The sequence below is a fragment of the Protopterus annectens genome, chromosome 3.part0 (assembly GCF_019279795.1).
Source record: "Protopterus annectens isolate FY-2018-M chromosome 3.part0, PAN1.0, whole genome shotgun sequence".
NCBI classification, from domain to species: domain Eukaryota; kingdom Metazoa; phylum Chordata; order Ceratodontiformes; family Protopteridae; genus Protopterus; species Protopterus annectens.
In genome coordinates, this window is record NC_056731.1 from 1,123,623,710 (window position 1) to 1,123,648,528 (window position 24,819).

The window sequence follows — 24,819 nt, forward strand, 5'->3', positions numbered from 1 at the left end:
AATTAGCCTCTCCACCCCGTCTATTTTAAATAATCACTTTTTATATAATAAATCTGGCATTCATTACACTGCAACCTTATCACCCTCCTTTCCATCCTTCCAAAGCCATACCTCTTCTAACTTATTTACCAGCATTTAACTTACTGTCGTTTTGCTTCAGTCCTTTTCTCGTCCAAAATCACCATTTTCTGTTCGATTTAATCTGTCTCCTCAGCTTCCGTAGGTACACTACTTCCAGATTCATTTTATTCCACTACCAGTAATAATTCACACATTTCCATGTTTCAACAGGTGGCGCCATAATGACTTCTGCTGAGAGATGCTCCTGTATACTAGACTGAGCTTTGCTCTCCATATGTGCTGGCATGTTCTTCTACTCAGCCTGACTACTAAGTTTGCACAGAGTCAAACCAAAGATAATTTATATCTCCAGAACACGTACATTTCAGCGTGCATGTCTCTTTTGTATCGCTCACCTATTCATAATTCATACTTATTCTCTTAATGCACAGAACAATATTTTATTTATTTATTTATTTGCACTCACAATTCATAGAGAAATAGTGGAGAGGGTAAAAAGCACCAAGTTCTTAGGGATACATATTGTGGAGGACTTGTCATGGTCCATGAACACAAATTTCATTGTCAAACAGGTGCAATAGCGTCTCCAATTTCTTCAAAGAATGAGAAAAGTCTACCTTCCACCTCCCATTTACACAACCTTCTACAGGTGTACTATAGATACCATCTTGTCAAACAGTTTTTTTATGGTATGGTATGGAAACTGCTCTGCTGGAAACTGCTCTGCTTTGGATCGGAAGTTTCCCTAAAGGGTGGTGAAAGTGGCTGAGAAAATTATTATGACCACTCTTCCATCTACTCAGGACCTATACTTGTCTTAATATCTCAGCAGAGCCACTAAAATAGTCAGGGACTTCACTCACCCCGCTCATGGACTGTTTTCCTTCCTATCATCTGGCCAGCACTATCGCATTATGCAGTGCAAAACCACCAGATTCAGTAACAGCTTCTTTCCACAGGCCATCAGGCTACTCACCTCTACTAATAACATGCACTATGATGACCATGAGGTGTAGCAGATATCTGTGTTGATGAGAACTCATATTTCTGTGCAATAAACTAAATGCTAGTCTCAACTCACATTTTAATGCAATACACCAACTGAAGCGAAACTAGCCTTCTTGTGCACTACTGATGACTGTTGGAATTCTGTGCAATAATTAACGGTTTAGATTCACAAAATGTTTTGGGTGTTATGTCTGTAATGGTTTGCTGTGATGTAGTAATGTCTGTTGCAATGCTTCTTGTGATGTTTTGCACATGGAATCAGGAGAAATGAAATTTTGCTCAGTTTGCACTGTTGTTTGAAGTCTGAATGACAATAAAGTTTATCTTGACTTTAAAATATAAATCTAAGGTGGAAAACCAAACCAAGACAGACTGCTGCTCAGAAAGTCTAATTCTTTAATACGAAACCATGAAAAACAATGAAAACACAAGCGCTTTTGCTCGGTCTGTGCCGAGCTTTATCAAGTGAACATCCAAAGTGCTGCAAAGCTTTATATACACTGAAGTTAATTATTAATTAATCAATTAAAAAATTAATCAATTAAAAAATTAAAGCTTAAAAATGCTGGAGTTGATAAATTGTTAAAAATGCTTCTTTGTTAAAAGTTAAACCTGGTGCATTATAATAAATGTATACAATAAATATTAAAACAGAAATACAAAATAATTGAAAGAAACTGTAGGCAGTGCATTTAGCAATAAATTAAAATAAATCATTTATCATATTTCACTTGAAGATTTTTTATCAGCAATGAATGAGCTTCTCATAATCAAGCCTTTCTTAGCTTGAGGACACTGTTTATGTTGATGTTGTCATTTAATCCAGGGTGTCTGCCTGCATCTAGTTTAAGTTGCCATATAAGTTCCTTGTATTCGAGGGTCGTCTCCCAGTCACCTCCCCTTGCATCCGGGGTAACTTGCTCCAACACTATGAATTTAAGATCTGTCCCAGGGCAAGTGAGTGAATGCTTATAGAATGCGTTAGACTCCCTTTGTTTACTTAGATCGTAAAAATGTTCGTAGAGTCTTTTCCTAAATGGCCTCTCAGTTTTGCCAACATAGAAGCTTGAGCAGGTGGTGCAAAAACCTAGGTAGACAACCCCTTTATTCCCACAGGTGTAGTGATGATATGATTTGATGTTAAAATTCCTGGAGGGAATGTAAAGTGTTGGAGCATTAATAATGGCATGGCATTGATTACAGGACCCACATTTGAAAGTGCCTAGTCGTGTGTTAGAGTTATTAGCCTGGAAATTAGGTTTTCTTTCAAATAGTTCCTTGAAATTAATGTCCCTCTTTCTTACAAATTTAGGGTGTGGTGGGAGGGCATCTTTGAATTCTTCGTGAAAGGTCAGTACAGGCCAGTACCTCCTGATGATCTCATCAATATCAGCAACAAAGGGAGTCTAATGCATTCTATAAGCATTCACTCACTTGCCCTGGGATAGATCTTAAATTCATAGTGCTGGAGCAAGTTACCCCGGATGCTAGGGGAGGTGACTGGGAGACGACCCTCGAATACAAGGAACTTATATGGCAACTTAAACTAGATGCAGGCAGACACCCTGGATTAAATGACGACATCAACATAAACAATGTCCTCAAGCTAAGAAAGGCTCGATTATGAGAAGCTCATTCATTGCTGATAAAAATTCTTCAAGTGAAATATGATAAATGATTTATTTTAATTTATTGCTAAATGCACTGCCTACAGTTTCTTTCGATTATTTTATATTTCAGTTTTAATATTTACTGTATACATTTAGTATAATGCACCAGGTTTAACTTTTAACAAAGAAGCATTTTTAACAATTTATCAACTCCAGCATTTTTAAGCTTTAATTTTTTAATTGATTAATTTTTTAATTGATTAATTAATAATTAACTTCAGTGTATATAAAGCTTTGCAGCACTTTGGATGTTCACTTGATAAAGCTCGGCACAGACCGAGTGAAAGCGCTTGTGTTTTCATTGTTTTTCATGGTTTCGTATTAAAGAATTAGACTTTCTGAGCAGCAGTCTGTCTTGGTTTGGTTTTCCACCTTGGATTTATTTTTTATTGGTCCTGTTCGTGCTTTTCTGGATTCCTGGCTACGTTGCTTTTTCCATGGCTGGAGAAGCTGAACCGTTTAATTCTGCTGAAACTCCTCAGCTATTGAGAGAAAACGGAGATGACGTCCCGGTGACTCGTACAGAGTTCAACCAGGTAGTTTTGATGTTAACGCAACTCACCAACCTCTTAAAAGAAAACAACGGCAGCAGTATCCCTCTACCTGGGAACCAACAACATGCTATTGAAGCTAAGAGGAAATCTCCACCGACTGGTGCAAATGGAACTAACAGTGGTTTACACTCCTTATTTCCGACTAATCCCAGCACACAAAGTGTACCTAATTATGAGCACAGTGAAGGCACGGCTCGTTCGAAGACCAGCAGACCTGAGAAACAGCCCAAGGACTTCAATTTCACCACCTGGGCAGGTCGGCAATTTACATTCAACCAAGGTACTGTGTCCTCTAATAACTACAACACCATAGAGAATGATTTTGGCGAACTAAAAGACAAACTCTACACTTATAAAAGCAATCAGCCCAAGATTGAGTACTTAAGGGAGTGTGTTAATGTGAAACGCATACCGAAGGGTTTTCATTTTTATAAGTTCCCTAATAATGTTCAACCGGGGACTTTATATTACAAAAAGCTGTGTGAAATTTTTGACAGAGCTGGACTGGAGGTTTTAAATGTGATGATTTCAGAGTATGAAGCGAAGGCTGATACTCTTATAAATGAGTTAAATGTTTTAAACAACTCCCTTGTTACTGACAATAACTTTTTAACTGTGAAGTTTGATTATGACAATGTTTTTAACGAAGTCGATCAATTTTGTACAAATATACTTAACCGAAAGATATGTAAGTTAGACAGGGATTTAGCTGAATATAGAGAAGGAACAGCCTACCCCTCTCCTAATAGGACCCGGTGGGAACATAAACAGGACAATCAAAACAACCAAAACAAGGGGGCTGATTTCTATTCTAGAGCTACTCATGAACCCCCCCATAGGAGTGAGAGGTTAGCTGAGAAAGGTAGAAAGAATTCCCATCATGATTTTCAGCATCCCCCCGGCAGGACGGGGGCATGGGGACAGAAACAATCCCCTCACATGTGGAGCAACAAACATGGTTAAATGACATCCCCATTGTCCCTGAAATGGCACTCCTACACTATAACTTTTCCAACACTGCAGGCCACAATTGTTCTATAGTTAAAAAAGACAACTTCATTATATACAATTATACTGATTTGCAAATTACAGATTTGACCTTCGACGTATTCACTCGGGGTTTCAAGTTTGTCCCCGCACACTCCTGTAATATATCCCAAATTTTAGTTGAACTAAAACTCTTTGCTAGAAATTTAAATCTAGCATATTACTTTAAAGGGCAGCCCTATACCGATATAGGGCTCTGTAGAACTAGCACTTTCATCCCACCTGTGCACCCCTTAATTAAACTTTTTGAAGAACTAGTTGAGAAAGATTTTAGAACTTTACATTCCCAAGGAATACAACCACAGTTAGTTAACTTAAATGAATATGAAATCTGGTTTATTAACCATTTGAAAAAAGAAAACATTGGGGTCATGAAACCAGACAAGAGCGGTGGGGTTGTCCTGATGTATAATTCCAGCTATGACATTTACATCCACGACATGTTACAGGACAGTGAACAATACAAAATTGTATCTAGAAATGAAGTTAACATAGCCTTTTCCAAAATCAAATATATGCTTACTGACCATTTGCTCCAAGGAGCCATAAATGAAAAATTGTTCAACTATCTGCATGTTGAGAAACCCAAAATACCAGTAATTTTCGGGATTCCGAAAATTCACAAAGGCTTGGACCCCTTGAGATTTAGGCCTATTGTTTCAGGGGCAGAAAGCATCACTGAACCCTTAGGTAAATTCATTGACCATGTTACTAAGCAACTCATCCCACTTTTAGATCACGTCTGCAAAGACTCCTGGGATTTTCTCAGAGACATTCAACCTTCCTTTTTCTCATCTGAACTCCTTATGATAACTATAGACATCAAAGACCTGTTTCCTAGTATACCCCACCCAGCAGGGCTCGAGTGGTTTAACGATTTCTTAACCACTGAAACTAATCTCAACAATATGGTGACTGGCCTTCTAGTGGAGTTTATGGAAATTTTATTACAGAACAATTTTATATTCTTTAATGGTGAGCTTTTTAGACAAAGGAAAGGAGTGGCCATGGGTGCCTCATGCGCTTCTTTTTATGCCAACGTTGTTTTGCACAGATGGGAACGTATGTTCATTTTTTCTTCTACTTGGGTTCAATATTTAACATTATAGAAGATACCTAGACGACATCTGTATTTTATGGAATGGGACCCTCAATCAGTTTGAGGATTTTTTTAGTTATATCAATTCCACTACCCCCTTCTTGGTGTTCACTCACAACATTAACAAGCACAAACTTCACTATCTTGACGTGACTTTATATAAAGATTACAACACTTCAACATTCCTTTCTAAACTTTACAGGAAACCTACTTTTTCTAATTCTTTTCTGCATTTTCAAAGTGCACACCCATTTTATCAGAAAAAAGGCATTGTTAAGGGCCAGTTCATTAGAGCCTCTAGGATGTGCAGCTCCACTGTTGATTTTTTGGATGAAATACATTTTTTGCAGTCCATGTTTGTAGACAGGGGATACCCTCTCTCCCTTATCACCTCCTTAGCTAAGGAAGTGATTGATAACAGAGAAACAACATTTCCACCACTTCTTGGTACAGGGCAATCTTCTGTCACAACTAACACAACAGCAATATCTGACACCTTCTGGAATAGTTTTATCTATACCTATTCCGGCAACTCCGCTGATATTGAGGAGATCATCAGGAGGCACTGGCCTGTACAGACCTTTCATGAAGAATTCAAAGATGCCCTCCCACCACACCCTAAATTTGTAAGAAAGAGGGACATTAATTTCAAGGAACTATTTGAAAGAAAACCTAATTTCCAGGCTAATAACTCTAACACATGACTAGGCACTTTCAAATGTGGGTCCTGTAATCAATGCCATGCCATTATTAATGCTCCAACACTTTACATTCCCTCCAGGAATTTTAACATCAAATCATATCATCACTACACCTGTGGGAGTAAAGGGGTTGTCTACCTAGGTTTTTGCACCACCTGCTCAAGCTTCTATGTTGGCAAAACTGAGAGGCCATTTAGGAAAAGACTCTACGAACATTTTTACGATCTAAGTAAACAAAGGGAGTCTAACGCATTCTATAAGTATTCACTCACTTGCCCTGGGATAAATCTTAAATTCATAGTGTTGGAGCAAGTTACCCAGGATGCTAGGGGAGGTGACTGGGAGACGACCCTCAAATACAATGAACTTATATGGCAACTTAAACTAGACGTAGGCAGACACCCTGGATTAAATGACCACATCAACATAAACAGTGTCCTCAAGCTAAGAAAGGCTCGATTATGAGAAGCTCATTCATTGCTGATAAAAAATCTTCAAGTGAAATATGATAAATGATTTATTTTAATTTATTGCTAAATGCACTGCCTACAGTTTCTTTCGATTATTTTATATTTCAGTTTTAATATTTATTGTATACATTTATTATAATGCACCAGGTTTAACTTTTAACAAAGAAGCATTTTTAACAATTTATCAACTCCAGCATTTTTAATTGATTAATTTTTTAATTGATTAAATTTTTAATTGATAAAATTAATAATTAACTTCAGTGTATATAAAGCTTTGCAGCACTTTGGATGTTCACTTGATAAAGCTCGGCACAGACCGAGCGGAAGCGCTTGTGTTTTCATTGTTTTTCATGGTTTCGTATTAAAGAATTAGACTTTCTGAGCAGCAGTCTGTCTTGGTTTGGTTTTCCACCTTGGATTTATTTTTTATTGGTCCTGTTCGTGCTTTTCTGGATTCCTTATCTTGACTTTACTCTGACTTTGACTTTATTTTATTTATATTTGTTTACCTGATCAATACTGATCAATATTGACTAATTTCAGGCTCAGCCTGGGTAAAATGCAAAACATTTCACACACAAAAAATACAGAAATGTAATCAATAACACAGTAGTTCAGACTAATTACACATTCTAGTGAACAAGTACAGTACAATGTACAATCAAGCAGAGTGTAATGTAAAATGCATGCATTAGTTTCTAAAGTGAATCAATCTTCAGTGAAAGGAGACAGGTTATGTGACATGTCCTGTGTTTAAGCAGGGGCATTTGGCTTGGATGAAGAAGTGCTTTTTGTGTTGCATTCTGAATTTGAAATAAGTGTTGATTTCCTTAATGTCAATGAGGAGAACTTGCCACAGACAAGAAAGCATGTGCAGTGCTGTGGAGTTTTGTTCTAGGAGTAATGAGTTGGTTGGCTTGTAAGTAGTATTTCAAGTTGTATGAGGAGGTTTTTTGTGAAGTCTAGATGCAGGGGGAACAAATGTATGGAGATAGAGTAGTTTGTAGAATTGGGGTACCAAAGTAGGTTACATCTTTGTTTTATGGGTAGCCATTTGGCTTTTTCTTGGGTGATACATCTATGCTCACAGAGAGACGAGTTTGTAATGATTAGCAGATGCTGTTAGAGATAGTCTGAAGTACAGAAAAGTCTTTCTTGGAGATTTAAGCAAAACATTTGGAGCTCATATTCCAGCTGAGAAAGAAGAACTATTTTGCCAATGGCGGTCTGCCTGGTTGAGACAGAAAAGGGGAGATCTTTTTGACCCGGAAGACAGAGTTTATTTTGGCTCTCAGTTTATCAGTGCAGTAATGGAAGTTTAGTGACTGATGAAGCCATAGTCCTGGGTATTTGAAGGTAAGTAATGGATCAGGCCTCCCACAACACAGCAACTGCCCCCTGCAGCCATTCCAGTGTCCTGTTACGTGGCTATTTCTTCCCAGTTACCATAAACACTGATAAAACCTGTCAGCGTGCACACTAGTTTTTCTATGATAACAGATATTTGGATTTAATTTAAAACTTTTTTCAAATTTTATTGCACAAACTCTGACAGCCATTTGCTGAACAAAACAATAGTCTCACAATGAAAACAGACTTAGCATGAACAGCAAACTTATCTACACTTGAAACTCACATTAATTGAAAAAGCATTGAAACCCACATTTAAAGAAAATGCATCTGGCCCATGGTGGATTAAGTTTACCTTTGGGCTGTTTTCAAACCATAGGCAACTTGCACACATTTTTAAGACCATGCATAAATGTGTGTGTTCTTTAATTCACCTTCCTGGTTGTATTAAATTATATTCATTGTATAATACAGCACCACTTGTTAGAGCGTGTTTTAAATTTGTAGTTTTGAACATTTTGCAGTAAGCAATGAAACAAAACCTATGAACCAATAATGACAAAACTGCCTATTTAAGAACATTTCAACCATAAAAGGCCACTCAAACTTCTATTGTTATAATCCATCAATATCAGTCAATGTACAAAGTCTCCGCAGAAAATCATCCAAATAATTCCACATTAAAGACATCTGTAAATAAATTTAAGCAAGGTCTTGAAAACACCATTACTGACATGAAATTAACCAATCAAAATAAAATAAGAGTCATGCTGCTAAATGCTAGGAGCTTAAACCAAAAACTGTACTCCCTATTGCTAGAAGATGTAGATGTCTGTGCAGTCACGTAAACTTGGTTTAAGGCTTCAGAGAGTCTCAGAGAGTGCCCCGGCCCTGGAAGGCTACAACACCTTCCACACCTTTAGACCACAAAACGAACATGTGAAAACCAAAAGAGGTGGTGTTTCAATCTAATAGATAAATTCACCTAACGTTAGTTATACTGGACAACTCCATGGAGTTACTCAAGGTCCAGGTTACTGTGGGTAAGACCCCCATTCAAGACCAAGCCAGTTATAGATCCCCCTCCATGAGACCCAACATCCATGAAGCCTACTTAACCTAAATGATGACAATCCAAATATTATCAAACACATTGGTTATGGCGGATTTCAATTATCCCACCATCAACTGGGAAACCTACTCTAGCCCAAACACGCTAGCACAAAAGTTCCTTGACTTTGTGAATTCAAATGCCCTGGACCAAATTGTCCATACTCCAACAAGAGGAACAAACATTCTAGATCTGGTCCTTATCAACATGTAAAACAGGTGCACTGCTGCAACTGTTGGACCCTCATTAGTTAAAACTAAACACAAATCAGTCACCTTCCAACTGACACACCAGAACTCACAAAGGGTGAAATCAGAATAAAAAACTTCATCAAGGCAAATTATATCCTCCTAGGTGAAGGTATACATTTCTTCCAAGCCCCACCCCAAGCTGAAAGTGGTAACTTCGCCAAAACTTACACTGAGGCCCTGTACAATCACTTGCATAAGTGTATAAACTCGGCTGTACCTGATAGAATCAAAGCCACAGCCCAAGTAAAATCAAGCTGCCATGGTGGACTTTGAGCATCAACAAACTCTACAATATACACAAAAAGTTGCTGTCCAAGAAAACAAAGACAAGGACCCAACAATGGAAAAACACCCTCCTCAGCCTTAACAGGTAAATAAGACAACTTGTCAAATCCTCCAATACCTCCTTTGAGAGAAACCTAACAAGTACTGCCAAGGAAAACCATAAGGCCTTTTACAACTATGTATGTAACCTAAAGGGTAGGACCCAAGCATGTGCAGAACTGGTGGCCAACAGTATCACACTCAATGACCCCACAGAAATACCAAACCTGCTAGCAGATAGGTTTGGTGAAAATTTCACTCCCTTATCCCCTCCTAACTTACAACAAACCCTCCCCCAACCCCTCCCCCCACCTTACATATCTGAAGAGCAGGTCCTCAAAGCCGTATGCAAGACAAAGAACATGGCCTCTATGAAAGCAGATGACATCTCAGGCTGCCTTCTAAACAAGTTGCAAAGTACAGTTTTGTACCTACCATAAATGTAGATGTCCGATAGATATGCAACTGCAGTCCTGACATATGGGTTGTCCTGCCTCAGGCAGCCCTTCGGTCGGCTGGATTCCAAAGTCTGGGTTCAGCATCGGCTGATGTCGCCTCCTCCCTGACGTCAGAGCGGCTGGGGTATAAAGGCATCCGCTGACGCCATCTTCTTCAGTGTTTCTTGCCCCAGATACCAGGTGCCCTCCAATGAAGGCTAAATTTGGTGAATGGATAAAAAATTCCAGACATGCACAACAGTAATAAATAGATACACCATAACAGATATCCCCAGCTAATAGAGAAAAGGGGGAATGGACCCATAAGGAAAATTGCAGAGGGGTAGGAGGGAGGGAAAACCTGACTGCAGTTGCATATCTATCGGACATCTACATTTATGGTAGGTACAAAACTGTACTATGTCCTTCAAGAATGCAACTACAGTCCTGACATATGGGTTGAATACCATAGCCAAGGTGGGGGTGGTAGGATCTAAGAAAGGGATGGTGTAGCTAAAATGCCCTGCAGGACTGCTGAAGCAAAGCCTGCTCGGGATCTGGAGTATAAAGGCAGGTTGTAGTATTTGGTAAATGTATGCACGGAGCTCCATGTAGCAGCCTCTAGAATGTCCTTTGTAGCCACTCCTCTTAGAAAAGCTGTGGATGTGGCTATAGCTCTGGTGGAGTGTGGCCTAATATTGGCTGGCACACCTTTTCCATGGAAAGAGTAACAGAATCTGATGCAGTGTCCAATCCATTTTGAAATTGTCTGTTTGGAGATTGCCTTTCCTTGTGCTCCAGCAGCATAGGCTACAAATAGTTGGTCAGACTTTCTGGTGGTCTTTGTTCTGTCCAAGTAGTAGCGTAATTGTCTGTGTATGTCCAAAGTGTGCAGCAGCTTTTCCCCCTTATTTTGAGGGTTGGGAAGGAAAGTAGGCAGGTGAATTGCTTGATTTAGAGACACCCTGGATATCACTTTTGGCATGAATGAAGGAATGGTTCTTAGAGAAACTCTGTCCTGATAAAAATGAGAAAGGGAGGTACTGCCATGAGGGTCTGTATCTCCGAGACTCTTCTTGCTGAGGTAACTGCCAACAGGAAAACCGTTTTCCAGGAGAGAAATTGCATTTCTGAAGATGCTGCTGGTTCAAAAGGAGGAAGAGTTAATTTTTTCAAGATGAAATTGAGGTCCCATGCTGGTACTGGTGGTTTTCTGGGAGGTTTGATATTCTTTATCCCTCTTAGAAACCGTCTTAGCAAGGGATGCAAAAACACAGGTGGGTCACCATTGTATTTTGCTGAGATTGCTGAAGCGTGAATTTTTATGGAAGAATATGAGAGGCCACTATGAAACATTTCTGCCAAGTATTCTAATATCTGTGGTATGCTCATTACTGATGCATCCTGACCCTTGTTGGCATTCCAGATGATGAATCTCTTCCATTTGGCTGAATAGGTTTTTCTGGTGGAAGGTCTGCATGCTTCCAGTAAGATCTCTTGAACTTTTTTGGAAAGAGAGATATGGGTAAAAGTCATGGAACCCTCCAAGCTGCCAGCTGCAATGTTTGCAGGTTTTGATGAACAGTCCTGTAATTGTGCTGAGTTAGAAGCAGAGGCCATTGAGGCAGGGGCCACGGTTTGGTGTGAGATATGCTCAGTAGCAATGGGTACCAGTGCTGCCTTGGCCAGTTTGGAGCTATTAAAATGCCTTTTGGTTGTTCTGCTTTGATCTTCAGTAACACCTTGGTCAGTAATGGTAGAGGAGGGAATGCATAAATTGTTAGGGAATTCCAGCTGAAGGAGAGAGCATCCGTTCTCCAGGCTAGAGGATGGTGCGTCCTTGAACAGAACTTCTCCAGGTGATGATTGAGGTGTGAAGCAAAGAGATCTATGTCCGGTCTTCCCCATGCACTTGTTATTTGTGAGAAAATGTGTGGAAGCAGCATCCATTCGTGCGGATCCAAGAAGTTTCTGCTCAGCCTGTCCGCCAGAACATTGTCCTTGCCTGGAACAAACTGGGATTGCAAGTGGATGTTCAGTTTCAGGGACTTTTCCCAAAGAGTCATTGTTAGTCTGCAGAGGGGATAAGAATGAGTGCCTCCCTGCTTGTTTATATACCACATGACAGTGGTGTTGTCTGTCCTTATTAGCAGATGACCTTGTTGAAGGGATTTCCCGAAGGTCTCGATTGCATGTATCACTGCCAACATCTCTTCTTGATTTATGTGCAGATGCATTTCCCTGGGGGTCCATTGTATTTGAATGCATCTGCCTTCCATGTGCACCCCCCATCCATGATCAGAGGCGTCTGTTGTAATGATTTGACTTGCTTGAGGTTTGGTGAAAGACATGCCTTTGTTTAAATGACTTGCTTGAGCCCACCACAAGAATTCCCTTTGCAGGCATGGAATGAGTGGTATTACGTCTTCTAGGTTGTGTGTTGAGACCATAAGCTTTTTAGGTACCATTGTAGCTTTCTCATGTGTAGTCTTGCCAGAGGGATCAGAAGAATGCAAGATGCCATGAACCCCAGGGCCTGCAGGATTTTCCTTGCAGTCAGCTGGGTGAGCTTTGCTAGGCTTTTGAAGTAATCTGGTAAATGTTCTTGTTTTTCCTCTGTGAGGAAAGCCATTTGTGATTTTGTGTCCAGTTTGGCTCCTAGAAAAATAATCTGTTGGGATGGCAGTAGTCTTGATTTTTGAATGTTGACTGTGTATCCCAAAGCCTGTAGTAATTGAATGACATAGTCCAAGTTTCTTATCAAGGTTTGTTTGCTGTCTGCTTGTATAAGGCAGTCGTCCAGGTAAGGGTATATCTGAATCCCCTGGAGCCTGCAATGTGCAACTACTGATGCCAGGCATTTTGTGAATACTCTGGGTGCAGTAGATAAGCCAAACGGCAATGCTGAGAATTGATAATGCTCTGACCCTGCAAGAAATCTGAGGTATCTTCTGCAACTGTGTCTGATTGGGACATGCAGGTATGCCTCCTTGAGGTCCAGAGTAACCAGCCAAGACCCCTTGCCCAGCATGGGAAGGAGTTGCTGTAACGTCAGCATTTTGAATTTTGGCACAATGAGAAAAGTGTTTAGAGCGGACAAGTCCAGTATCGGTCTCCATTGATTTTCTTTTCTTGGAACAAGGAACAGTCTTGAATAGAATCCCTGGCCTTGTTCCTGAGGAGGAACCTTTTCTATTGCTTTTATTTGTAACAGCTTTGAAACTTGTATGAGTGCCTCTGCCCTTTGATGTTGTGGCAGGTTTGGCATGCCTTGTCTTGTTGGTAAGGTATGGAAGTGGAACCTGTAACCTTTGTCCATTATGTCCAGAATCCATTTGTCCTTGGTTAAAATGTGCCAGTTCTTTGAGAATAAGGATAATTTTCCGCCTAGAGGTGCTTCTCTTTGAGCCTTGGTCGGCGGTGTGAAAGTCAAGTCATTGTGATTGTCCCTGTGGTGCAGCTGAACTCCCTGCGCCACTTCTCTGATTTGGTGGTTGCCATTGGTGGCCCCTGTAGGAGCCTCGGTATTGCCCTCTACCTCGAGCATGCCTGTTTTTTCCCCTTTGAAACTTGTCAGTGTCTGGAAAGGACCAATTCTTTGAAGGCCAATTCCTGCTGAATCTGGGTGGCTGAACCTGGAGGAAATCTTTGACTGTCTGTACTGATTTAGCCTTTTCCTCAATGGACTTCAACACATCCTGTGCATTAGCACCAAAAAGCTTCTGTTTTTCCAGAGGTGCATCTAGGAGCTTTACTTTAACATGGTCTGGCAGTGGCTGTTCTTTCAACCAAGCATGTCTACGTATAACGGCCCCTGTCATAGCTGCCCTACATGAAGCTTCCAATGCATCATAACCACACTGAAGAAAATGATTGCTAACCTGCTGAGTGTTATGAACCAAATCCTGCAAGGCCTTTCTATCTATAGGCTCAGGAAAGGCTAACTTTTTCTGCAAATCATCCATTAAGTAATCCTGGTACTGAAACATATGAAAAAGACAGTTAAGTGACCTCATGGCAAGGGTGGAAGAGGTGTAAACTTTTTTGCCCCATCTCTCCAGGGACCTAGATTCCCTGTCAGCTGGCAGAGGGTTTTTGGCCGAGGAAGTAGCCACTCCTTTGGGGCCCTGTGAAATAGTTTCCAGATCCACAGAGTGGGCCTTAAAGAGATGCTTATGAGTTTCAGGAACCCTGTAATATCTGTCTGGCTTGACAGGAGCAGGAGGGAGAGAATCAGGGGAAGCACTGGAGTCTGAGAATACATCATCCAAGACATCCAACACTGGAGGAATAGCTAATGGTCTGTGCTGGGGTAACTTAAGGAAGGTACACAGCCTTTTCCTGGAGTCAGAGAATTCCTGACCCTGCCACTGAAAATGTTCTCTCATGGAGTGGAGAACTTCTCCGAAAGAAATATCCTCTGGAGGAGAGGCAGAAGGAATTGATTCCTCAGCATCAGAGTCCTCGTAGGCCTGGAAGGATTCTTCCTGGGTATCTGAGTGCTCTGAATCCCTAGAGGCTTCATCTGAAGAAAGGGTGTCTGTCTGCTCAGCCCTAGGCCTTTTATCTGCAGGCGGCTGAGAACCTCTGTCTGGATGCGCCTGAGAACCTCTGATTAGAGAGATTAGATCTGCAGCTAGAGTCATGATCTGTTTATCAGAAGAGGGGCCCTGGGGAAAAGATTTAGGAGGATGGGCCTTAGCCTGGCTGGCAGCCTTAGCACATGTGTAGGCCTTGATGGACATGGAGACCGAAGGCCTAGCTGCCCCATGTGCAGGAGTAACTTTATCCACTGGTATGGTGTCAGGTAAATCTTGAGCTTCGGTTTCGGGAGGAAAATCAACAACCGGCACCGGGGAAACCTCCGGGACCGAAGTACGTGGTAAAGCGGTGTCGTCGGTCTGGAGCGGTTGAATTACTGCCTCCGAAGAGACCGATGCACTCACGGAAGGCTTAGGCGTGGTATCGGTGGACGACGCGGGCCGAGGATGTCGGTCCCGGTCCTTGCGTTTTTTGGAAATATGTGCTGTCGGTTGTTCCGACGGCATGATATAAGCGTAATTTTCACCAAAAAAGTCTTCGGCAAATTCTGCCCGGCGCCTGAGAGTGCGCTTATTAAAGCAAGCACAGACAGCACAGGCCGAGACGTCGTGGTCTGGGCCCAGGCAGGGAAGGCAGTAAGAATGGAAGTCCTTATGAGGTATTTGTTTACCACAAGACAAACAATTATTAACTTTTTCAATTTTTTCTGACATCGGCTGAGGCAAGAAAAATGTTCCCCAATGGGGTACTTAGCTTTTTTGATGACTTTGGTAACTGAAAACACAGGAGCTGACCGACCAGCACTTGTGAACTGCTTCTGCTTCGGGCACCGCGCGGCAAGAAAGACTGAAGAAGATGGCGTCGGCGGATGCCTTTATACCCCAGCCGCTCTGACAATAGGGAGGAGGTGACATCAGCCGACGCCGGACCCAGACTTTGGAATCCGGCCGACCGAAGGGCTGCCTGAGGCAGGACAACCCATATGTCAGGACTGCAGTTGCATTCTTGAAGGACATCACTAAGTACCCTTTTCAATCATAGCCTAACCAAAGGCTTTGTTCCTGTAGAATGGAGAACAACTACAGTTATTCTCCTCCACAAAGGTGGCCTAGCAACAGATCCACGGAATTACAGACTCATAAGGCTGACCAACTTCAACTGTAAGGCCACGGAACATATCATTATGGACCTCATAAATAAAGACATATGTAACCTCCAAACCCTGGATCCTACCTAATTTGGCTTTGTGAAGGGAAGATCCTGCCTGTTAAATCTGGTGGATTTCTTTGAAAGTGTGAGCAAGACCACTGATGAAGTCAAATCTGTGCACACAGCATACCTCAACTTGCCAATAAACTTAGCAAACTGAATGCAAACCCCTTCATTGTAAGATGGGTTGCTAACTGGCTCACAAACTGAACACACAATATCAAAGTGGGTGACACCACATCAACCAGCAGATGTGTTAACAGAGGGGTGCCACAGTGAAAAGTGCTGGGCCCCCTACTGTTTGGTATATACTTCTCAGAAGTTCAGGTCAAAACTAAAGAGTTGCGGCTGACCAAGTTTGCAGACGACTGCAAACTAGGTGCAATCACTCAATCCCCAAATGATGGCAGTATACTCCAGGATGGTCTCACACAGACCAATGACTGGTTTATTAGTCACGGTCTCAAACTGAATGCAAAGAAATGCATCATCATTCCCTTCACACTATCAAATCAATAACAATACCCTAAGCACCCATGAAGTGGTAAGGGACCTGGGATCACAGGTTGACCACGACCTTAACTTCAACCACCATGTGTCTACCATTGTAAGGAAAGCTTTCCAAGTAGCTCACTTGATTAGTAAAGGCATCATCTCAGGAGCAAAAGAAGTTACAACCCCCCTATACTCAGCACTTATCTGGCCAATAATTGAGTTTAACGCCCCATTCAGTACTGTACTAAGCACCTACAGCAATTAGAGAGACCTCAGAGGTTTCTAAAATAAAGGATGAAGGGCCTCCAGTATGTGCCTTACACAGACCAACTAAAATCCATGACACTATAGTCTGTATCATATAGACTTCTTAGGTGAGACTTATGCCTAGCCTACAGAACATCCCAAGACCCAAACCTAATGAACTTACTGCATATCCATAAATCAAATGGGTCTAAGCCTACCCATTCTAGGGACTTAAATATGGCCTGCGACTTAAATAGCACATGCTGAAGTGACAGATTTATCTCCCAGTGACTGCCACTTCTTTGGAACAGGCTACCAGTTTATATGAAACAGAGCACCTCTATGATACTGCTCAAGAGGAACCTGGATGTGCTGATGGGCTACCATAAATTCTTACTGGGGATAGCACCCACAACCCTGATGGACATAGGCAGTCATCATTAAATGCAATCTTGGGGGTACTGACTAGTACCTTTACGGTATTTCATTGGGTTGAAATGGCTAGACTTAAAATGACCTCCGGGTTGATGGCCCAGTAATCTCCTATGATCCTACGAAGAGGTTGCTGCTGGCAAGCAACTTTATATTTCATTGTTTCACCTACAATTCAGTGCCTGCTGTCCTTGAAGAATAAACTGCCTATATTACGTAAAAAAAAAAAGAATTGGTAAACTGGTAATACTGCAATAGGGAATGGATGGCAAACCAACAGCAGGTTCATAGTTACTAGCCCCCCCCTTAAAGTACACTACAGTATCAACAATCAATCTAAATGGTGTGGCAGTAAAACCCACAGCCTTCTGCACCAAAGGTAAGTATGCTGCCTGTTGTTCTACTGGCAGTGCTTTCAAATTCTATAGCACAAACAGTGACAATCATTTGCTAAACAGCTGCACATTGAAAACAGACATAGCATGAGGAGCAGTAAACTCCTTGAAAATGCACTGAAACTCATTCTTTGAGCAGTCTGGTAGTTGGTGTAGATGGTTTAGGCTTGTCTCCTGTAATCAAAGTACTAGGTTTGAGCCTGAGAAAATGAACTTACTTGCCATCCCTCACTAGGGCATTTTATAGAGACACACACACACACACACACACACACACACACACACACACGCACACACGCACACACGCACACACGCACACACACACACACACACACACACACGCGCGCACACATGCGTACAGTTGTGTAAAATCTATCCATAACAGTATATTTTGTTCTCTTCACTGTTGCAGTATTCCTTACAGAGGGGATCTCCTGCCTAGGATAGCCTAATATCCAACCAATATTCCAAAGTTTTTAGATCTTATAGGCACCGTACATCACATGTATGCTGCCCGTGTAAGATGTAGAGCATAAAGGTGAAGTATGTACATAAACACTGATAAATGAATCGCCCCAGGAGGATGAAAATACTTTCAGGAACAAAAGAGAACATGTACATACACAAGGAAAAAGAACAGAAGGAAACAGAAGCAAGATCTTCTCTGCCATTAAGGCAGCAAAAGCACAGGAGCAAGAGGTGGAAAAGGGTGGGGGGGAGACAAAATCCTGGAACAGTGAAGAGAAGGACATCTACTGTTATAGTAAGATTTTACACAACTGTACCATATCACTGTTGTAGTATTCTTTACAGGAGGGAGAGTACAGCAGCTCAGAGCACTGGAAGCAGGAAGGCACAGAAGAGTCCTTTACAAACCCATGCAGAATAGCCCTGGCAAAACCCATCCTGGCCCCGAAAATGACATTCAATTTATAACATTTAGTGAAAGTGTGAATAAAGGACCAAGTAGCAGCATCAAGGATGGAAATGTGTCCAAACCATTGAAAAAGACACCAGGTGAGGCAACCAGCCTAGCAGAATGTGCCTTTACAGGTGAAGAAAAAAGGATAACAAAAACAAATGACCTCAGAAATCCAAGATGAGATGCTTTGCTTTGCTTTGAAACAGCCAAACCCAAAGTCCTGGGATGAAAAGAAACAAAAAGTTGATTTGACTTGCGAATTGCCCTTATTTTATCTAAAGAACATAGGAGCTGTCTCTGCAGTTTCAAAGTGAAAAGAACCTTCTCAAAGAAGGAAAGGAGGAGGGAAGGTGAATAGATGGATTAAGGGACAACTCATTAACCATCTCGGGCATAAAAGAAAGATTATCTTGAAGAGACGCCCTGTCTCTGTGAAAAACTAAAAAGGTAGGAATAGCCATAAGCGTCTGAAGTTCAGACACTATCTTGGTTCATGTAAGAGCCAAACACTCTTCCAAGTACAGTGTTGCACGGAAGTTAAACTAGCAGGTCCAAAAGAAGTTTAAATCAATTTTTTAAGTACAAAACTGAGGTCCCAAGAAGGCAGAATAGGCTTTCTGGGAGGCCTGATATGAAGGACGCATTTAAGAAATTGCTTGACCTCAAAAAGAGAGGCCAAAGGAGGATTCAAGGGCAGACAAATAGAGGCATCTAATAGATGAGCTTTAACTGAAGAATATGCAGCATATCACACAAATAAGAGAAAACTGGAGGAATCTCCACAAAAAGGGATCCTGGTGGTGGGAGAGGCACCACACAGAACATCTTTTCCATTTGGACATATATGATTTTTCTGGTAGTGTATTTCCATGCCTCCTACAGAACCCAGATCATGTCCTTAGAAAAGAGCTATGAAAGAAATCAAAACCTTATCACCCACAGTGTGATTTGAAGAGTGGACAGGTGAAGATGGATAAGAGATCCTTTGTCTTGTATGAGAAGATTCACCCAGTGAGGAAACTTGTGGTGATTGCCCCTTGCCAACTGATAAATAAGGGAGAAAACAATGCTGCCTGGGCCAAAAGGGAGTTATCAGCAAGAATTTGGGAGAGTTCTGCCTTATCTTGTTTAGAACTTGTGGCAACAGAGGAAGGTGGAGGCGGAGGCACACAGAAACATTCTCTTCCAAGGAAAAGAGGGTGCCCACTTTCCAAGACAGAGGATTTGGTATTTTGCATAGAATAGAGGAAGTTATCTGTTCAGGGGAAGACAAAATGATCTACCTGAAGAATACTCCAATGATGGACTATATCCAGAAACATGTCTCTGTGAAGCAACTATTCATGAGCCTGTGTTCTGGACCTGCACAGTGAATCTGCCACTACATTGTGCTCTGAAGTAATGTAAATCACCTGAAGAATCACTTGATACCTGTTATCCAGATTCCATGCCTGAAGTGCTAATCTGCAAAGGAGACAGGACATCATAATTCCCTGCTTGTTGATGTACTACATCACAGTGCTGTTGTCTGTGAAGTCTTTGTGGGGGCCAGGGTGGAAAAAGGAATGAAAAGCTTGCAAAGCCTGAAGCAGGGTTCTCATCTCTTTAACGGTGATATGACCCGACTGATGATGAGGAGGCTAGAGACCCTGGACCTTAAGAGGGTCACAAGAAGCTCCCAATCCCAAGTCTGAGGTTTCTGTGAACAGTTCCTGAGAAGGAATTTGAGCCTAAAAGGATAGCCCTGGATTGAGACAGAATTGTTGAATATACCACTGAAGGTCAAATTTGAGACAAGATGGCCAGAGATGCCAGAGATGGCTTGCACCTGTTGCCCTTGGGATTCTGGATACTGACTAAGGCTCTTGCCACTCCTATAGTGCCTTTTTTAGGCAAGGTTCAAAAGACAAATTCACCACCGTAAAAGGTACAAGCAAGCAAAATCTGAGGATAATGCTACTCAATCCTAGAAGTCTAAACCTTAAAATGCACTCACTCGAGGCACTCCTTAAAATGGAGAACATCGACATCTGTGCAGTGACAGAGACCTGGTTCAAAGCTCCAGAGAGCACCCCTGCATTACCAGGCTATAATTCATACCACACCTTTCGGCCACCTAACCCAGACCGAAGCACTAAAGGTGGAGGCATGTCCATATTCATTAAGGATATCCACACCTCCAGCATAATGCATCCGAGATTATCCAAGTGCAACTAACTCTGGGCAAGACCGCAATCCAAATTGTACCTTGCTACAGACCCCCCACCATGATCCAGGATTCCCACTCCTCAATTCTTGATACACTGGAAAATATTAGGGTACAACCCAACACCCTAATAAGGGGCGATTTCAACTACCCCACCATTAACTGGGAAAACTACTCATGTACCCCCACCAGTGGCAGCAATATCCTAGACCTGGTCATTACCAACATGGGTGACCAGTGTTCCACACCAGAGGTCAATTCCTTGTTGGTCAGATCCAACCACAAGCTAATCACCTTAGACATCCACATCCCGCCCCCACCCCCATTAGGGAAAAAAACATAAAAAAACTTCTCCAAAGCCAACTTCACTCTTCTTAAGGCAGAAGTGGCAAACTTCATGATACCCATGCAGACAGACAATAGAGGTACGACTGCTGAATCCTACACAAATGCACTTTATAAGCACTTACACAAGTGCATGGATCGTGCTATCCCTAACAGAACCAAGATGCTATCCTTCAAAAAAAGGAAGCCAATCTGGTGGTCCTCTGCCATAAACAAACTCTATAACAGAAGAAAGAAACTGTTGCAAAAAAGAGTAAAATCCCATGACTGGAGGAGCTCCCTGGTCAGCCTCAGTAAGAAGCTGAGATCCCTCATAAAATCCTCCAAAGCTAATTATGAAAACAAAATTGCCATGGACTCTAAAGACAACCACAAAGCATTCTATAGCTATGTCAAGAATCTCAGTGGCAACACTCAGATCTTCTCTGAGTTACAGCACAATGGCACTAAACATAACAGAACCAACTGATATTGCCAACATCCTGGCAGATATGTTCAGTGCTAACTTTACCCCCCTTTTACCCCCTAGAGGGTCCATCTCTATACCGGAAGAATGCAAAGTTCCTGTAATCACGGCTGCACAGGTACAAAACACACTCTCCAAAGCCAAGAACACAGCATCCATGGGACCTGACAGTATCCCAGGTTGCATTCTACATGAACTACAGAATGAACTGGCACCCCACCTAAGTACCATGTTCAATCATAGCCTCACCTCAGGCTTTGTGCCCACTGAATGGGACACTGCGATGGTTATCCCACTCCACAAAGGGGGAGCCATGACGGACCCCGGGAACTACCACCCCATTAGCCTGACAAGCCTGGTCTGAAAGGCCATGGAACATATCATCATGAAACTCATAAACAAAGGGATCACCTTTATATCCCCGAAATCGCATTTCGCCGACACACTAATCACCGACACCAAAAGACCGACAACAAAAAATACCGACAACGCAAAACACCGAAAACCATTACACCAACACACTACACGTAAACAACACAGTACACTACATAACATATCCATTATCCCTAACCCAAACCCTAACCCTAAGGTCCGACACTACTGCACACTCACCCTACCTGCACCCTAACCCTAACTCACTTACCCACCCCTAACCCTAAGGTCCGACACTACCGCACACTCACCCTACCTGCACCCTAACCCTAACTCACTTACCCACCCCTAACCCCAAGGTCCGACACTACCGCACACTCACCCTACCTGCACCCTAACCCTAACTCACTTAACCCACCCCTAAACCCACAGTCCCTCACTATCGCACACACACCCTACCTGCACCCTAACCCTAACTCACTTAACCCACCCCTAAACCCACAGTCCCTCACTATCGCACACTTACCTGTCCGCTCCCTAACACTAAATCCCTCACTCTATCGCACACTTACCGAGTCCGTCGGTTTCTCACCTTGTCGGTCATCTGCGTTGTCGGTCTTTTCGTCCCGTCGGATTCTGTGTCGGCGAAACACGTTGTCGGGCATCTGAAGGTGACCCAAACAAAGACATTGGTAATCTCCAAACTCTGGATCCCACACATTTCGGGTTTGTAAAAGGCAGATCATGTCTCCTAAACCTGATAGACTTCTTTAAAGTGGTCACCAAAGCCATAGATGAGGGTAAGGTGGTTCACACAGCCTATCTAGATCTCGCCAAGACTTTCTATACCATCCCCCACTCTGGAATTATAGATAAACTCACTAAACTAGGTATAAATCCCTTTGTCACAAGATGGGTTGCCAGCTGGCTCATGGACAGAATCCACACTGTGAAAGTAGCAGACTCCAAATCCGACTTCAGACCCTTGACAAGTGGAGTACCACAGGGTTCAGTCCTGGGTCCTCTCCTGTTTGGTATCTACTTCTCTGAAGCAGGCTAACACAGAAGGTCTTTGGCTAATGAAGTTTGCAGATGACTGCAAACTGGAAGCCATAATCGAAATTGCTAAAGATGTGGGCATCCTACAAAAGGGCCTCACTGAGACAGATGTCAGGTGTCAAAGCCATGGCCTGAAGCTCAATGCCAAAAAGTGCACTGTCATCCCCTTTGATAAAAACTACCATGACCACATAGGTGGTAGTCTACTTAACACAGAAGGTGTGATAAGAGACCTTTGGACACAGGTTGACAGTAGTCTCTTCTTTGATAGTCACATCGTCACAGTGGTCAGGAAATCCTTCTACGTGGCACACCTCATCACAAAAGGTTTCTCACCCAGAAAAAAAGAGATCATTGTTTCCCTCTTCTCATCACTCATTAGACCCATTATAGAGTACAACGCCCCTTTTGATATGTGCCTCACAAGACATCTACAACAACTAGAGAGACCACAGAAATACCTCACAAAGAGGATTACTTGTCTCAAACAGAAACCCTACGCAGACCGTCTCAAAAAACTCCAGCTTTACTCTGTCGCATATCGGCTACTCAGAGGCAATCTCTGCCTAACATACAAAGCTATGTCAAACCCAGAGCTGTTGGACATGCTCCAGTTAAAGAAATCCCAATCCCTCCAAACTACACGCTGTAGGGACCTAAACTTATCACCACAATAAACAGAACATGCTGGAGGGATAGATTCCTGTCCCAGAGACTTCCCATACTCTGGAACATACTACCTATCTATGTCAAACAGAGCTTCTCATTAGCACTCTTCAAGAAAAATCTTGATGATTGTATGGTAAATAGGAAATTCACCCTGGGGATCACTTCTGTGGCTCTGCTCGACAGGGGCACAGGAAAATAATTTTCTTGGGTGGCGAAAGCCAGGGTACCTTTTTGGCTAGGCTTATATAGGCCCTAGGGCCAATAGCCTAGTACCTACCTATGAACCTATGAATAAACAGATATAGTGGGAACAATAATAAGGGCGGCCACGGTGGTGCAGTGGTTAGCATTGCTGCCTCACAGCAAGAGGTTCTCCGGTTCGATCCTCGGCTGGGGTGCCTTCTGTGCGGAGTCTGCATGTCCTCCCTGTGGTCGCGTGGGTTTCCTCCGGGTGCTCCGGTTTCCTCCCACATCCCAAAGACATGCTGCAGGTGGATTGGTCACTCTAAATTGGCCCTAGGTGTGCGTGTGAGTGTGCCTTCTGTGGAAGGTTGGGCCGGCTGGCAACTCGACACCGTAAAACTCCACTGCCATTCAATGTGCGGACAAGGTGATCCGCTGTGGCGACCCCTAACCGGGAAAAGCCGAAAGAAGAAGAAGAAGAAGTGGGAACAATAATAACTTATGCCTTTTCTGTTTTGAGCAAACTAAACAACCCTAACAACCATTCCAAATTACTAGAAACTCTCCTTTTTTACGTTCACCGCAGTATCAAAGTATACCTGCAAAACCTTTGTTGGATGTCTTCTGGAAAAATTCTGTCATTTCATATTGGAACAAATATTTAATTTGAGGCATACACATGTTAACAGTTTATAGACTTTCTATGACATCAAATGTTTACAATCTTTAAAGCTCTTGGTCAATTTGTTAATTTTTGTTTTCATTAAAATGTTAATCCCCCCCCCCCTGGATAAATTGTTTCAAGTCTTTAACTTGTAAGCCCAAAGCTCCCAAAATCAATTTTCGAAAGTTAATGCAATTATAGTATAAGACAGTACTGCAGAATAAAAATGCAGAAAATAATATCTCTAATTAAAGCTGACTACTCCAGTCCTTCCAATTTTGTCACAGTTGTACAGCAAGTGTCAGAATAGAAGGCAGTTTCCACCCCACAGCAATTCCGCCTTCCATCATAATTAATGATATTATACAACCATTGCTACACTTCTTTCCCAGTGTGCTTAATCATATTTTCCATGTGCACAAGTAACCATGTCTTAGTTTTCCACCTGAAGCCTTATTCATGCAGTATCAGGCATCACCTTGTCCTACACAACATTTCTTCTTGCCTGCTC

At 42.2% G+C, this 24,819-nt stretch overlaps 1 protein-coding gene across 3 annotated transcripts in view; it reads right to left on the minus strand.

Annotated features, from left to right (window-relative positions):
- The window catches only part of LAMA3 (laminin subunit alpha 3), a 2,187,360-nt gene that overhangs the window by 1,651,385 nt on the left and 511,156 nt on the right, over positions 1–24,819 (minus strand). The window lies entirely within an intron of this gene.